Here is a 15,863-nt window from a genome sequence, read left to right on the forward strand (position 1 = left end):
GTAGTACATGGGTATTAGAAGTTTATAAAGTAAATTAACATAGAGTTTTAGCCTTGTAGTTATATCGAGGCAGTACATGAATGATAGTCTCAAAAATGTTTTTCTGGTTATATCTAAATTCAGGCAAACCTTTATTTTAAAATAATAATTTCTGCTGGAAAACTGTACAAAAATGTTATATACAGTCATTTTACTATCACCACTCTGATTGTATCAACCAGCAACCCCCTAGTGATACCACTGAGTCCCATTGTGTAAGGTACATAGTGCTCAGGGTATGGGAGCACATCTTTGGGGATACGAATATTATGAATACATTGAAACCTTTCCTGGAAAAGGCGATATATTTTCAGTGCAACCACCATGCTGCTGCAGAGCTGGGCTTCTTACCTTATTAAAGGATCTCAAATTAATCAAAGGCATGGTCGCCTCAAGCTTGCCCACAGACCACAAAGCATCACCGACCAGATCAAGTAGCTGAACAAACAAAGAGAAGAGAAAAGGAGATGCTTTGGTTCTTTCATTTTGTATTCCTGCACTCCAGCTGCCAGGGCAAGAAGCCAACACTTCCCTTCCCAGCCAAAAATGTGGCCTGTGTGTTTCGCACAGGCTCCCTTTTGCTGCTACGGTTTATGTCTCATGCTGTGAAATGGAATGCAATACACCTCCCCCATGTTTCTACTGCCTTCGGATCAGTTCCAGAGGGGCAGACATATTAGTTTCTTACGGCAAATGTCTTGTGGCATTTCAGAGACTAACAGACAATTGAGGCATGAGCTTTCATGAATCAGAGCTCCTTTAATCAGAAACAGCAAAGAATCTTGTGGTATCCTAAACACCAACACGTGTGTTATAGGGCGAACCGGCATACTATAATGAATATAATAAAGGTAATAAATATAATTTTAAAAATTAGAGTCCCACAAGACTCTTTGTTTTTGCTGCAACAAACACAGATTCCCTAACAGAAATCATTTTGTCACATACCATGATTCTGTGAGACTTTAAGGTCCCATAAGATTCTTCTTTGTATTCTCTTTCCTGGTTTGGTGCCATTCAGAAGAAAACCTTTTCTCCTTTCCTTCCCCTCTCCCCCATATCTAAGGATCTCAAGTCATCACAATGTGAATAATGGTCCTCATACTACACTATTTTGCAAAGTAAAACAAGCTAAACCCACTTTCATATTTGATGTGGGAAAATTACACTTCAAATCCTTAATTTAAAAAGTGATACTACAACAGGAATTCAGCTGCTGAGAAAGTTCTATTTTATGTTCTCACACATTGTGCGACACTGATTGTTGTCAAAGAAGTAATTCTGCTGTAATTCTCTTGCAGCATAAAAAGGAGGAAGAAAAGGGGAGGGGGAAAGAAAAATGTAGCAGCACTTTTAAGTCTGATTTTTATATTCATATAAGATTTTTGTGGATAGAAACCCACTTCTTTAGAGACAGTACAGGGTGATAGTAAACACTCAGGCATATTTGTACAGTTGCCGGGGTGAGAGACAATGCAATAGGATCCAGAAGGATGTGATTCATGACCCTTGCCATGAATTTTCAAAGGGCTGCGTAACATGATATAGTGGTCTGGATCTTTGCAGTGGTCAGTTAGTAATCTGCTTACCAAAAGACAGTTTCCCAAGGTTCAGCACTCTCCCTGAGGCACCATCTATATTGCCATTATAATGTAGATTGACTATATGGTGAGTGTAGACTTATATAATTTAGTTTAACTGCATTAAACTGGATTATATGAATCTACACTGACCATATAATGCAATTAAACCTGCAATGTAGATGGGCCCTGAGATGATTTGCTGTACATGCAGTAGCAGGAGCCCATATGTAGTGTGCTATGATGCCATAGCATGCATTCATATCTTTGCTAATGGATTGGTACATCTCATAGAAGAACCTCACAAGCTGACCTTAATCCTCAAGAAGGAATACAGAGGGAGAGGCATGGCACCAAGTGTCTTCTATCATATATTGTAGTCCATGGAATTGTTAACTCACTTGTTGAGGATGATTCTAATATTTTACCAACAACAACATATGCACTGCTTTCTGATTATTACTCCATATCATCTTATATGGTCACCCCACTATCAATCATTGAACACATCACGAAGCAGGTTTAACACACTGGAAAATAAAAAGTGACAAAGACCTGCAAGATGCCCCTTTCACTCCATGTATCTGTTGATCCATCCATTTTGTTCAAACTTCTAGGATCTTACTCAATGAACACTTCCAATAATTTTGGCTACAGTAATTACAGGGCACAGCAAACCATGAGCTTTGCTTTTATATCTATAGATAATGTAAACAAGTAGAGATTTGTCCAGACAGACATATTAAAGTATATATGTGTGTGGCAGGTTCATGCACAAATAATTATTTTCAACAGGCTGTGCAGTCAGCAATTATTTGTTCATGTACTGTTTTAGCCAATGCATCAATAGCATTCTTTCAGTTTCAGTTCTTTGATCTTTAAAATGGGAGCATGAATAATCTCTGCACAAAGGAGGTGAACAGAATTGATCTAAGTTTTCCTCTGAAGATGCCTGCCATAGATGTGGGTGAAACGTCAGGAGAGAATGCTTCTGGAACATGGCCATATAGCCTAGAAAACTCACGGAGATGAATAGAGTTCAGAAAAACTATTGCATATGCAAGGGGTGTAACCGCACTGAACAATTAAAGCCGTTTGATCTTTCTTATCAATCAGGGCGTCGTGACTGCATCCTAAGGAATCCTGGGATATGAAGTTTGGTGAAGGTACTTATTCTGTTGAGAATTCTACTCAACTTAGAAATGTAGGACCTCATCAGATGCAGTCACCACCACCCCATTTCTATGCAATTTTGAAACAGTCCCACAGAGCCCATTATATGAAGCAAAATGACTTTTACTGTTTCAAAGTATGTATAAATTGAGAATTGTGGAGTCAGGGAGCAATTATCTTGAGAGCTCCCAATTCACGTGGAAACGGTTGAATCTGCTTAATTTAATGTGTGATGGGATCGGTCAGATTTGCCCGTATTAGATCACGTTAGTGGGCAGTCCTGTGGGCGGTCTCCAAATGAGCATCAATGTTGTTTTCTCAACAGTTATTCTCTTGCTTGATTGTTTTACACTAGTATCTTTTAATTAATTTGTCAGGAATTGCGCAATTTCAAAATATCACTGCATAGCCATTGCTATATTTTCCTCTTTTTGGATCTAGATTTCAAACTTTTGCAATTCTGAGCTTCCCTCTTTTTAAATTAAAATAATGAAAGTGATATTTGTGGGGACTACATCTGCCCATGTAATAGCTCAGAACGCAGAGGATTACTGTAGAAATGGATGAAAGTACATTGTGATGGGGATGGGGGATATATTATCCGTTTTCCTTATAAACAGACCAGAATGAAATGCTATGGTAAGCAGGCATTTCTCTCCACTTCCCACCCCCTCGGGATAAGGTCCATAGTGTCAGAAAATGATCCAGGGACCATCCACTCCAACCGCCTGCCATGCAGGAACATCCAATCAAACCACCCCTGACAGATAGTCACCCAGCCCCTGTTTAAAAACCTCAAGAGGAAAAATTCCACCACAATCTGAGACAGAGTATTTTACTGTTAAAGTTTAGTTATTTTAGTTTGTGTATGGAGATGTGTGTTTTGTTTTTGTGTTTATACTCTTCATGTAGGGTTGTAATTAGTTTAAAAAGAAGACAAAATGCTTACTGTCAGGAAGTTTTTACTAATGTTTCAGTGGAATCTCTTTTCTTGTATTTGGATCCAACACTTCATGTATCTACACTGTGTTATCTGACACCATTTTAACTGCTATATTTCAATGCTATGGAATCATAGAAACTGTAAGTCTTGCAAGGTCTTTAGCCTTCTCTGACAAATCGTACTGGTGCCTCATCAAACAACAACTTCCAGAATTAACTGAGCCGTGACAATTAAAGTGGAGTCAAACTGCAGTGTAGATGCACCTTCTGTTTCTGGAGCAGCAGAAAAAAGCTACCTCCCCAATATGACATCCTTCTAAATATTTAAACATGGCTGTCATGTCATCACTTAGTTCCAGCACTTGTACTCTCTAGTAGAGAATTCAAAGTCTCTTCAAAAACTACAAATCACTTTGATGAAGCATAGCAGTTAAAGTGATGTCATACTGCAACAAATGTTCAGTGTGGAGGCAATCATGATTTCTTATGCCTCAATATAAATATGTAAATCAGTTCAGTATCTGGCAATACTATCACATGAATATAATGAAAGCTATTTATGTTTGTTTGTCCCCCAAAATTATACAGAAAACAATGAAAGCAGAGACAGGATCCTCTCCCTCCAAAAGTCAAAGCTTCCACCACTGGTGAAATGTTCTGGCCTGTAGGCTGGAGTGCAGCTGCTAATATTATTACATAGCAGAACTGCTGGAGAGGAACTGAAGACTCCTTTATCCAGCTGAGATTACCAGAGGGATTTTCAGAAGGTATTAGTTTTCTTTCTTTCCGTTTGTTTCCTGAGTCTGATTGACTTTTCTATGAGATTATCAGGTAGGAAGTTGCTTTTCTATCACACTGGGTCCTTTCTTTAGCTTGTTTTTGTAGACTCTTGCTGAGCCAGTCATGGTTCAATAAACTATTTATTACTTACATAAATTAGAAGGTACAGAGAAATGTCATAGTTAAAGCTACATCTCTACTATTTATCTTGATGTTTTTGTTCAGGAGTGTTATCCATTTAAGCAGGCAAGCAACTTACAAAAGTTTGCTATGGGATTTGTTCTTCTTTTCACTCAAGGGAGGATGATATTTAAGGGGGTTTCTGACATACAGAATACATGGAGGGGGGGGCAAAATACAGTCAAATTAATGCAGTTTGACACCACTTTAATTGCCATGGGTTAATGCAATGGAGTTATGGAAGATGTAGTTTACATGGTTTTTAGCCTTCTTTGACAAAGGATATTGGTATCTCACCAAATTACATTTCTAGTAATTTCATAGGATTGAGCTATGACATTTAAAATAGAATCAAACTGCATTAAATCCTACAATGTAGATACACTCAGAGAGACATGCAGTGTTAACCAGCACTTGTACGAGAAACTATTGAAGGACAGCAGTTCCATTCCTTTACATTCCTGCTTTTTAGAAGGCTTTTGTGGGCCATATTATGGCCAAAATTGAGCTACTATGGGGGAAGAACTTGTTATTTTAATTGAGGGGCCCCCTATCACACCAAATTGTTCAAGTGGTAGCAGTTTTCTATGAGTCAAACTAGCTTCCAAAACCATGCAGATCTGGAAATATAAAGGATGTCCTCAGGAAGGCATTTTTCCCCTTCCATCCTGTAGTCAGCAAAATTCATGTTTTGCAGATGTTCATTTAAGCCAATGCTTGCTCTGCAAAATTCACCACTGCATCAAAAGCTGCAATTTGTAAGGAAATGCAGTTTCCCAGGGGTCTACATAGTATCATAGGATCATAGAATAATAGAGTTGGAAGAGACCGCTTGAGCCAGCTAGTCCAACCCCCTGCTTTTTCTTGCATGGCAGGGGGTTGGACTAGATGGCCCAAGTGGTTTCTTCCACCTCTATGAGTCTATGATTCTATGTAGACCCATGGGAACCTGCACAGGCTGCATTTCTTTGCACATTGCAGCTGTTGTTGCAGTGGTGAAGTTTGCAGAGCAAGCCTTCCTTGTGACATCCCCCAGGAGAATTCAGCAATGGAGGCAAGTGTCTACCAGGGAGGGAGTCTTTTAGATAGCTAATGATCCTTGCCCACTTCAAGACCAAAACTACACCAGGGGTACCTCTGGATAATTCACAATTGCTGATGAAACCTATTTAACCTTTCGGCTCTACTTCTTATCTTGCTGCCCTTCCAGGGAGAATTGCAGCTCAACTTACAAGTAAATCCAAAGCAAATTGCAGGTGTGCCACAGTTCCTGCTATTTATAATGTCCCAGAGCTTACTTTGAGAGCATAATCCATGTCACAGTTTCAAGAGTCTATCAAATGTTAATCAAGGAAATGTGTGTCTGTGTGTGATATTTGCAACACGGATATTTTAGGTATACTTTTGGATTACAAGAGCTGTCCAATAGTGATCATATGTGTTGAATCATGTTTAATAATGACAGGCAATCATGGTTGCTTTCTCCTATAATTCCCATCAGGCCCACCCAGCATGAACACTGATAAGAATTTGTCAAAGTTGTAGCTCCAAAGAGCTGGAGAGTTGTATCAGTTCTTGTTAGTAAGTGCTTCAAGGGTGCATCTATATTGTAGAATAAATGCAATTTGGCACCACTTTAAATTCCATGGCTCAATAACATAGAGTCATGTTAATTGTAGCTTTATGAGATCCGAACCTTTCTCTGCCAAAATGTGCTGGTGCCTTACCAAACTACTACTCCCAGGATTCCATAGCATTGAGGGATAGTCGTTAAAGTGGTATTAAACAGCACTATTTCTACAGAAAAAGGAAGTACCTTGCCCTGCCTCATTTGTGGTTGGAGGCACTCATGTGTCCCTGGGTCTTTCCTTCTCTGCCTTTGCAAAATTTGTTTGTTTTCACATTCAGTCTACAGGAGTCTGGGTGTTTCTTGCCTGCCATGAACCTTTTTCAATCTGCATGAAATGAATGCTGAAGCAGTACAATTATCATAAGAGATTATTTTTGGAAAAGACTGATTGAGGACAATGGCAGATAAGAATCATGCTTTTTCCTGAAAGAAACGGCATTATACACAAGCCAAAAAGAAAGGAAAAAAGAAAATGAAGACACTCATTGGCAACCCTCTCAACCCTAAGTAATTTTCTAGTAAGATGTTTTATTTGATTTCATTCCAAATAAGAAGATAAATAAAACAATTCACTAATACAAGAAATCAGATGACTTTTTTCCTCTTAAAGAATCGGAGACATGGCATATATCAAATTAATCTTTTGGTACAATCAATACATCCAGCCAACATATACTCAGATTCTGTATCCATGGATTCAACCATCCATGCCTTGAGAGCAGTGAATTTCCAATTTTATGTAATGAACATCGCAACTGATGCTTTCATTTTTTCTTATTCCTTCAGACAGAGCAAATATGTTGGGAAGTTGTGATATTTGTTGTAGTCCTTTGGAGTATTGTTAAAAAATATTCAAGGAACATTTTTATTCAACTGCTTTCATCAGCACAGTGAAAGAGGATGGCTCATGCTCAGCTTGCTGCCCCTGTGGCTCCCAAATTGCCCAGGCACTCCTGGCTAATGTTTTGACATCAACAAAGCTGCTTTTGCAACTAGTGAGAAGGAGAGAAGATTGCCCCTTACTGATCATGTGGGTGCTTCTACTTTGTGAGAAAGGAATGCCTATAATGAACAGATGAACAGACAGAGCTCTGTGTCTGACTGGGATCAGTAGCAGCAACACAGAAGATGAGTCAATGGTCCAGAAGGACTGATGTTGTCTTGGCCTCACTGGACAATGTGGATGCCAAAGTGGTGCCCCAGCGGGTTCAGCCAGGTGTATCTGGTCCCGTATCTAGCAGCCGATGTAGACTCCACCTAAGTAGCTGATTGGCACAGATAAACAATTAAGTCAGAAATGCAACAATCATGAAATGTTTCTGAACAGAAGGACATGATGTAATCAACCCACTAACTGCAAATTGACTGTACATTTTTCAGTCAGGTGTCATCATTGTGGGACAATGCATTTGATTCCAGTTCAGAACTGAGAAGATGAATCAAATGGCAAAGTGGGTATGGGCATATCTTTTGTTCTGTCATTCAGAAGTACAGTACTATTGAGGTTTTGCTTTTCTGTAACTAGCTGAAAATGGAATTAAAGGAGAGATCCCACACAGAAGTGTATTCTCCAGCGTGGTGTAATGATGTGAGCATTGGACTTGATGGCATTAGGCAAGTCATATTCTCTCAGCCTCAGAGAAAGGCAATGGCAAATCTTCCTCTGAACAAATCTTGCCAAGAAAACATCATGAAAGGATTACTTAAGGGTTACCATATGTCTGAATGACATGAAGGCACATAACAACAATATATTATCCATCAATTCCCTTCTCCAGCAATGTGAAACTGCAATGATGTTGACTCACAAATTATCCCTATTCAGTGGAGGTCTCTTCAACATTGACTATTGACTATAAGTCTTCTGTTTGCAGATCCTGGTTGATTTATTTTAGGTCCTGTCTGATTTATTGCTTCCTCTTAATTAAGGCTGGGGTACTACTAATGAGCAGACTTTTAATTTGCCACTGTTGTTATTGCTGTGTGTGTCTTCAAGTCAATTCTGATATTATCATGGGGTTTTACTGGGGAAAATGGTTGCAATTGCTCTTAGCCTTAGAGACAATGATGTCTCCAAGGTCACTCAATAAGTATCAGTGGCTGAATGGGGATTTGAACCCTGGTCTCCCATAATTCAAAATTCGGACCATAGTATTGCTCTGCCACCTATGTTTTGGATGCTGGAGGCTTTCATTTAGGAGTCAGGAGCAGACGTGGTGCAATGGATTAAACCCTTGTGCAGGCTGAACTGCTGACCTGAAGATTGGTGGTTCAAATCTGTGAGATGGGGTGAGCTCCAGCTTCCCATGCAGAGACATAAGAGAAGCTTCCCAGAAGATGGTAACACATCCGGGTATCCCCTGGGCAACATCTTTGTAGATGGCTGATTGTCTCACACCAGAAACGACTTGCAATATATTCTCAATTAGCTTCTAACACAATAAAGAAATCTAGGAGTCAGAAATTCTTGGCCTTCTAGGTGTCCTGGATCTTAGCTCCCATCTTCTCCAGCCAGTATGACCAATGGTCAGAGAGTCAAATAACACCTATTGGGCTCCAGTTTCCACATTCTTGTTTTAAGTATTGATTTCCTATTGCATTTCCATTTCTTTCTTTATTCTTTCGTTTGTTTGCTTGTTTGTTTGGCCTTAACATACTTTTTACTCTAACTCTAGAACTGGTTGTTAAAATAAATGTGTGTGTGTGTGTGTGTGTGTGTTGCTTTTCTTATTTACTTACAGAGGTTTCTTTCTTTCTGTCTGTCTGTCTGTCAGTCTATCTCTCTGCATCTTTCCTGCAGAGGCTTGTAAATGTTAGGAATAGAGGCAATGCTGGCTTGGTCAAAAAAAGGAACTTTTCCAACCCCATTGTTTCCTCCACTGGCTCAAACATGGCTGTTAGATAAACAGCAAGAAAAAGTATGCTCGCTTGCTGAGGACTTGCTTTAAAAGCCTGGGAAATGACCTCCCTATATTGACACTTCATCTTAAACAGTTCCATAGCAAAAGCCAAACAGTGGTCGGCTTCTCAGCCTGCCTCTCATTTTGTCAATCAAATGTTCTGACAGACGAACACATTCATTTCAGAGAATGCCAGTGGTGCCGTATACTTACAGGAGAGATGAATTCTGCCCAAAATGGACTGTGGGATTCTTATTTCATTAATACCGCAGACTTCCAATACCACCCTTTGGTGCCCTGAGGGACCTACACAGAGTTTATGAAGAAATTCTCAATCCTTCGGTTACATCCATGCAGAGAAATTGAAGTAGCCCTTCCTGGATGCTTTCTTTTCATTTGAGCTGCATGATCCCCAGACAGGCATGAAACGGAATGAAGCCGCTAAAGGCAGCCATATGTTGCCGTTACAAATGTCTCAATATTAATTACTTTTCCTACACTGAGATGCTATGTTAGGCCTTTCACGGCCTTAATATAAATTTTGAGTGAGGAAGCTGGATTTCATTTGAGTTTACATTTAAATCTGGTATTACATATGAAGATTCTCCTCTGGCTTTGTAGTCACAGACTATCCGTGAAGTCTGGAGCAGGTTCAAGCAAGTGAGCATTAGGTTTGTCCAAGGGGATGACCCATATTATTTTAATCTGCTTCAAAGTAGTAGACTCTTGGTGATATTCTCACAGTGGGACATCCATGAAACATGAGCAATCCTGGTCACGGCACGAATAGCAAAATTGTATATAGTGGCCATGTTGGCTAGAGGATTCTGGGAGTTTTCTTTCAAATAATAAGTATTCTGAATTTTGACCCTTCTGTCTGGAGAAGAGCACAGCAAAGTTGGCTGACTTTCCATATGCTGGAGATTTTGATGCCTAGGTAGGGATGGGACACCCTAGGTCTGAGGTTGAATCCACCCACACCCCACTTCCCAACTTGGCTGGCTGAGCTTCCCGAAATAGTCATTTATCCTTCTACCTGTATGATACTAGATTTTGTAGTTCTCTAGCTGTTGTATGCTTCACTCCCCACAATCTACAAGACTGAAAAATCGAAACTTGTCTTCTAAGCTTCAGGGATCCATTGTAAAAAAAATTAAGATGAAATATTCTGGCATTGCTGGGACTACCCTTTGGCATCATCTGCCATTGGAATACAGATTCTGAGATCTTATAATTTGGTTAAAAGAAGGTCGCCATCCTTGTTCTCGGACCTCTCTGCTTGAGTTCGGAGAGCCATTGCCAATTAGATGTGTTAATACTGGGACAGAGTACAAACTGGATAATCTGATTTGGGATAAGCAACTACTTGTTGTGATCCAGAATGAGGATCTCTGGTACATAACTTCGGCACATCTCCAGGCGTATTACCCATGCCATTCCACACACACACAACTGAATTTTCCAATGGGATAGCTTCCCCTCTAATCGCCATTTATCCATTCAGATAGAGCATTAGAGTTACACCCAAATGTTTTACCTTAACTTAGGACCTCATCACACTAGAGCAGTGGTTCTCAGCCTGTGGGTCCCCAGGTGTTTTGGCTTACAACTCCCAGAAATCCCAGCCAGTTTACCAGCTGTTAGGATTTCTGGGAGTTGAAAGCAAACACATCTGAGGACCCCCAGGTTGAGAACCACTGCACTAGAGCATCTATCCACTTTCAATCTGGTTGCTGCCTCCTGCAGAATTCTGAGATTTGTAGTTTTGGAGGGGCCTTTAAAGTGCTCAGCCAGAGAGGTCCTGGACCTCACTAAACTACAAACCTCAGAACTCTGAAGGAGGCAGCAAATTGATTTAATTTATTTTTATTCATTTAAGATATTTGTACTCTGCCCTTCTCAACCCCGAGGGGGACTCAGAGTGGCCTTACATGTGGGCAACAATTCAATGCCTTCAAAACATACAATTAGTAAAACATCTACATTAAAAACACATTAATATATAAACATTTCTTGGGGCTCCATGAGAAACTTATGCTTCAAAAAGGGCTCAGTGGCTGAAAAAGTTTGAGAACCCTTACTCTAGTGTGATGAAGTCCTGAATGTATTGTAACAATTACCCAGCAAGGATTATCAGTAAGCTTAAAGGGGATGTTATTGCTGTGAATCCAGCTAATGGAGAATAAAAGATGGCAGCCAATGTTTATTTTCCTGAAAGGAAAACAGTTGGAGCATCTCTGTAGTTGGGAAAGAAGCACTAGGTAACATGGTGGAAGGATACTATTGTGACATGATAAGATCCTGGTTGTGATTCAAAAATATGAGTTTCCTCCTTGAGCTAGAACTCAAAGTTAAGGGTGAAGATACTTATGTCATCTAAACTCCTAGAACCTCCAACTAAGGCAAATGATGAGGGATTATAGGAAGTGTAGTCCCAAATATCTCCAGGTTCCACACCTTTGTGCTAGATTGTAGAACCACTATCTCAGTGCAACTTCTTAAGACAAGGCTTTGACGTTCTCTGTACTTACAAATATGCCTTCAAGGTACAGAAGGACACATCAGACCTACCCAAGCTATCTACACTACTGCACAATGCAGTTGAGAACCATCAGGGATGTGTCATTGCAAGACTGTCTTCTGACACAAGCTTCTTGTGTCAAGGGGTATCCTTTGCCATGAAAACCACAGCATTGTAAACAGGGAAGAAGGAAGTTGTGAGACACTCTCTGGAGGCAACCTATTTTTCAAAGGGATGCATGAGCATTTGATATATGAATCCCATTATTTGTTAGGCTGTGTTCATATAGTCAGGCTATCCCCTGGGTGGATGAGAACTTGAGAGCTGCCATAGTGCATCAGGCTGCTGGTTCATTTAGCCAGAATCCTGTCATCTGTAGTGCATAGCCAGAACCAGGGGAAAGGAGGCAATTACAGAAAGAAAACCATCCTTTATTTCTCATACCCAACATGTGACTGCCAGCAATTTGGAATTTACACCAGCCATCCAGAAACAACTTCTACATTTTAAAACAAATTGAGATTTAAATTAAGCAGAGGCTGTAGTGTCATATGCATTTATCTAGGAGCAAACAGAACACAACGTAGTTTGCTTCTGAATAGACATGCATAGGATTCTGCTGACCTTAAACAAATATGCAGAAACTGGGAGTGGATATGTATGTTTCTGATGAGAGAGTGACATTTCAGAATTAGTGTTCATTAACCAAGCTCATTGTGTTCCTCCCAATTTCTAAAAGAATCATGAATGACTTGCTAGCCGACTGCAAAAACAATTGCTTTGCATTAGACTGTGTAGTATTCAATATCAGATTACAGTAAAGTTTTCTTCTTTTTCTTCACTTTTTCACTCTATCAATTGTCTGTATTCCAAAATAATAGATACCTAGTTGTGTGTATATTACATTTCACTACATTGCCTTACATATTAAGCTTGAATTATATTCATTTCATAATTGAATAATAATATAAAAAGAATTAGACCAAAACAGTTGCAACAGGGGAAAGGTGCAAAAATAAAGTTAGAGCACATGCTAATTTTAAAAATCATTTTTAGGCACTCTCTAGTTTAGTATATAAGCAGATAATTTTTTCAAAGATGTTGCTAGCAAACCCGCCATAGGAAGCTTTTGTTAGCACAGATGTCATCCCTTGACTATGCCCTAAGCATTCCCTAGGGCAAAACACCTGACCCTGGTAGGCAGTCCAGAAACTTAGTTGTTCCCTTGCCAGCCATCTGCTGGAAGGAATATTATCATAGGGGATGCAGAGCAACAGACAGTATGAGGCCACTCCCTTCATGCCTCTTTGGAGTCCACTGGTCTCTCTTCCAATAGAGGCCATCAAAGCAAGGTTCCTTCTTCACAATGTCCAAGACCCCCATGTATCAGTAGAGAAGGTTTTCTCATCTGTTTGTTCTGTATTTCATGCTGTATACAAAAACAATGTACTACATAAGAGAAAAAATCAGGCTGCATTCATAAGTATATTTACTCAGAAGCAAGTCACACCAAATTATATAGGATACTAGCTGACATACTTTTTTCGTTAAATTTCTTTAATGTATTATGTCTTGTTGAATTTCTTCAATGTATTATATCTTGATTGGGAATATTAAATTATTCTTATTCTTATTTATGCTCTGCTTTATCTCCCCAAAGCATAAAAGCATCAGCCTGCCTGAATAAAAAGGTTTTAGCCTGCCACTGGAAGGTCAGCAGGGAGGGAGGCATTCCAGCTTCCCCAGGCAGGGAGTTCCAAAGTCGAGGGGTGGCCACCGAGAAGGAAGGCCCGCTCTCTTGTTCCCACCAACCAAGCTTGAGATGGAGGGACTGAGAGAAGGGCCTCTTCTGAAGATCTCAGGGACCAGGCAGGTTCGTACAAGGGGATCCAGTCATACAAATAACCTGGACCTGAACTGCCATTTATCTTTTTTTTTTTAGCCTGTTATAAAAAGAAATATAGACAACAGAGGTATGGCTAGTGATCATGTCTCTCTAAAAAAAATGTATTACATGGAAACTGAATTTCTGATTCTTCAGATGACATGCATTCTTTCCCCAATTTTCCAACAGATGATATAGCAGAATTTGATTAGCAAAACACTGTACAATCATCATTATTCTTCCTTTTACAATAACATTGTTCACTAAATAGCAGAATGCTGACTACATTTTTCAGCTGGGCAAATGAGACAGAGTGACTGGAAGAGAAGTACTTTTCCTAGGTTACCCAGTATGTACATAGTATAGATGGGGGCCTGAACTCAGCTGATTGCACACTTCTTGAACATTTCCAACTTGACTTATAAATGGTGCCATAGGAGGTCTAGCTGAATGGCGCAAAAGGTTGTTAAAGCCTCCTTGAACAAATGAGTGTTGTCCTGCTGCTGCTCAGTCGGCCAATCGATTCCGACTCTTCGTGACCTCATGGACCAGTCCATGCCAGAGCTCCCTTTGGCCGTCGCTGCTCCCAGTTCCTTCAAGTTCATGCCAGTCACTTCAAGGATTCCGTCCCTCCACCTTGCCCTTCGTTGGCCTCTCTTCCTTTTTTCTTCCACTTTCCCCAGCATCATGATCTTTTCCAAGCTTCCCTGTCTTCTCATGATGTGGCCAAAATACTTCATCTTTGCCTCTAATATCCTTCCCTCCAGTGTGCAGCCGGGCATTATTTGCTGGAGGATGGACTGGTTGGTTCTTCTTGAGGTCCAAGGCACTCTCAGGATTTTTCTCCAGCACCAAAGTTCAAAAGCATCTATCTTCCTTCGCTCAGCCTTCCTTATGGTCCAGCTCTCGCATCTATAGGTTACTATGGGGAATACCATTGCTTTGACTATGCGGACCTTCGTTGCCAGTGTGATGTTTCTGCTCTTCACTATTTTATCAAGGTTGGCCATTGCTCTCCTCCCAAGAAGTAAATACATCTTCTGATTTCCTGGCTGCAGTCTGCACCTAGAAATATAAATTCTGTCACTGCCTCCACGTTTTCTCCATGTTTTCATAATGGAGTGTGGTCCATTTCTACTAAAGGAAGTAGATGAAGGAACTTTATGAAATAAGCCATCTTATTGGCCATTTTAACATTTCTCTTGTCTGAAGAATACGTTGGAATATGCACAAATGTTCTTTGTAGCCTTGATAGATTACCATCCACATTAGAAACTGAATGTAGAGTGTTATCCTTGATTATTCAGTATGAATTCTCAGCAATATGGCTCCAGTGTCAGTAGGTTTGTGCTGTGGGCTTTAGTGCAGTCTTTAAAGGAGCTATCCAGTGTTCTTAACCCTGCCCTTAAAAAGGTCCAGCATCTTGGGCAATTCTTTTAATATTTAGGGTAAAACCAGAGTGGCTGCCCCCATGATATTTGAGCCACCAGTCTCTTCATATACTGGGGCTTCAAGTCAATATGGATCTTAGTGGTGCCATTTTTCAGTGATTCCTGGCTATTTGAGCTAAACACTCTTTGATGATGCTGTGAAGAACTGTTGCTGAATTCCTTAGTTTTTAGCTTGTGGCAATGTATGGAATGCCTTTAGTGTCTAATACATCTCATATGGGGTTTTTTTGGGTTTTTTAGCAACGGAATGGTTCCACTGAGGATGTTCATCCAACACTTTGAAGAGAAGTCTCAATAATATGTTGCCACTCAACTCCAGCTGTCCTTTTCAACCAGAGGCAAGAAGGTAGTTGAAGGAGGCTGTCTGGATATAGTGATGCACTGAATGTAACTGAACAAGCCTAGGCTCAGTCCTGAGAAGACAAATGTTTTATGGCTCAAAGTATAACCTTGTTAGAAGTAGGAACTTTAACATGCCTATAATCAGTAGTTGGTAATTTTCATGTTTCTCTAAGACCTAATACACAACATATATTGATGTTATTTCCTATTAGTTGGTCATAACCACACTGTTTCCCTTCCTGCATTATTCGTCAGATATTAGTTTTCATTTGTTCATTCTCCATTTTTAGTCTGACATTCTATCAGGTTTGAAGACCATATTATAGAACAGTGGTTCTCAACCTGTGGGTCCCCGGATGTTTTGGCTTACAACTCCCAGAAATCTCAGCCAGTTTTCCAGCTGGAAGTTGAAAGCTAAAACATCTGGGGACCTACATGTT

Source organism: Anolis carolinensis, chromosome 4, assembly GCF_035594765.1.
Source record: "Anolis carolinensis isolate JA03-04 chromosome 4, rAnoCar3.1.pri, whole genome shotgun sequence".
Taxonomy (NCBI): domain Eukaryota; kingdom Metazoa; phylum Chordata; class Lepidosauria; order Squamata; family Dactyloidae; genus Anolis; species Anolis carolinensis.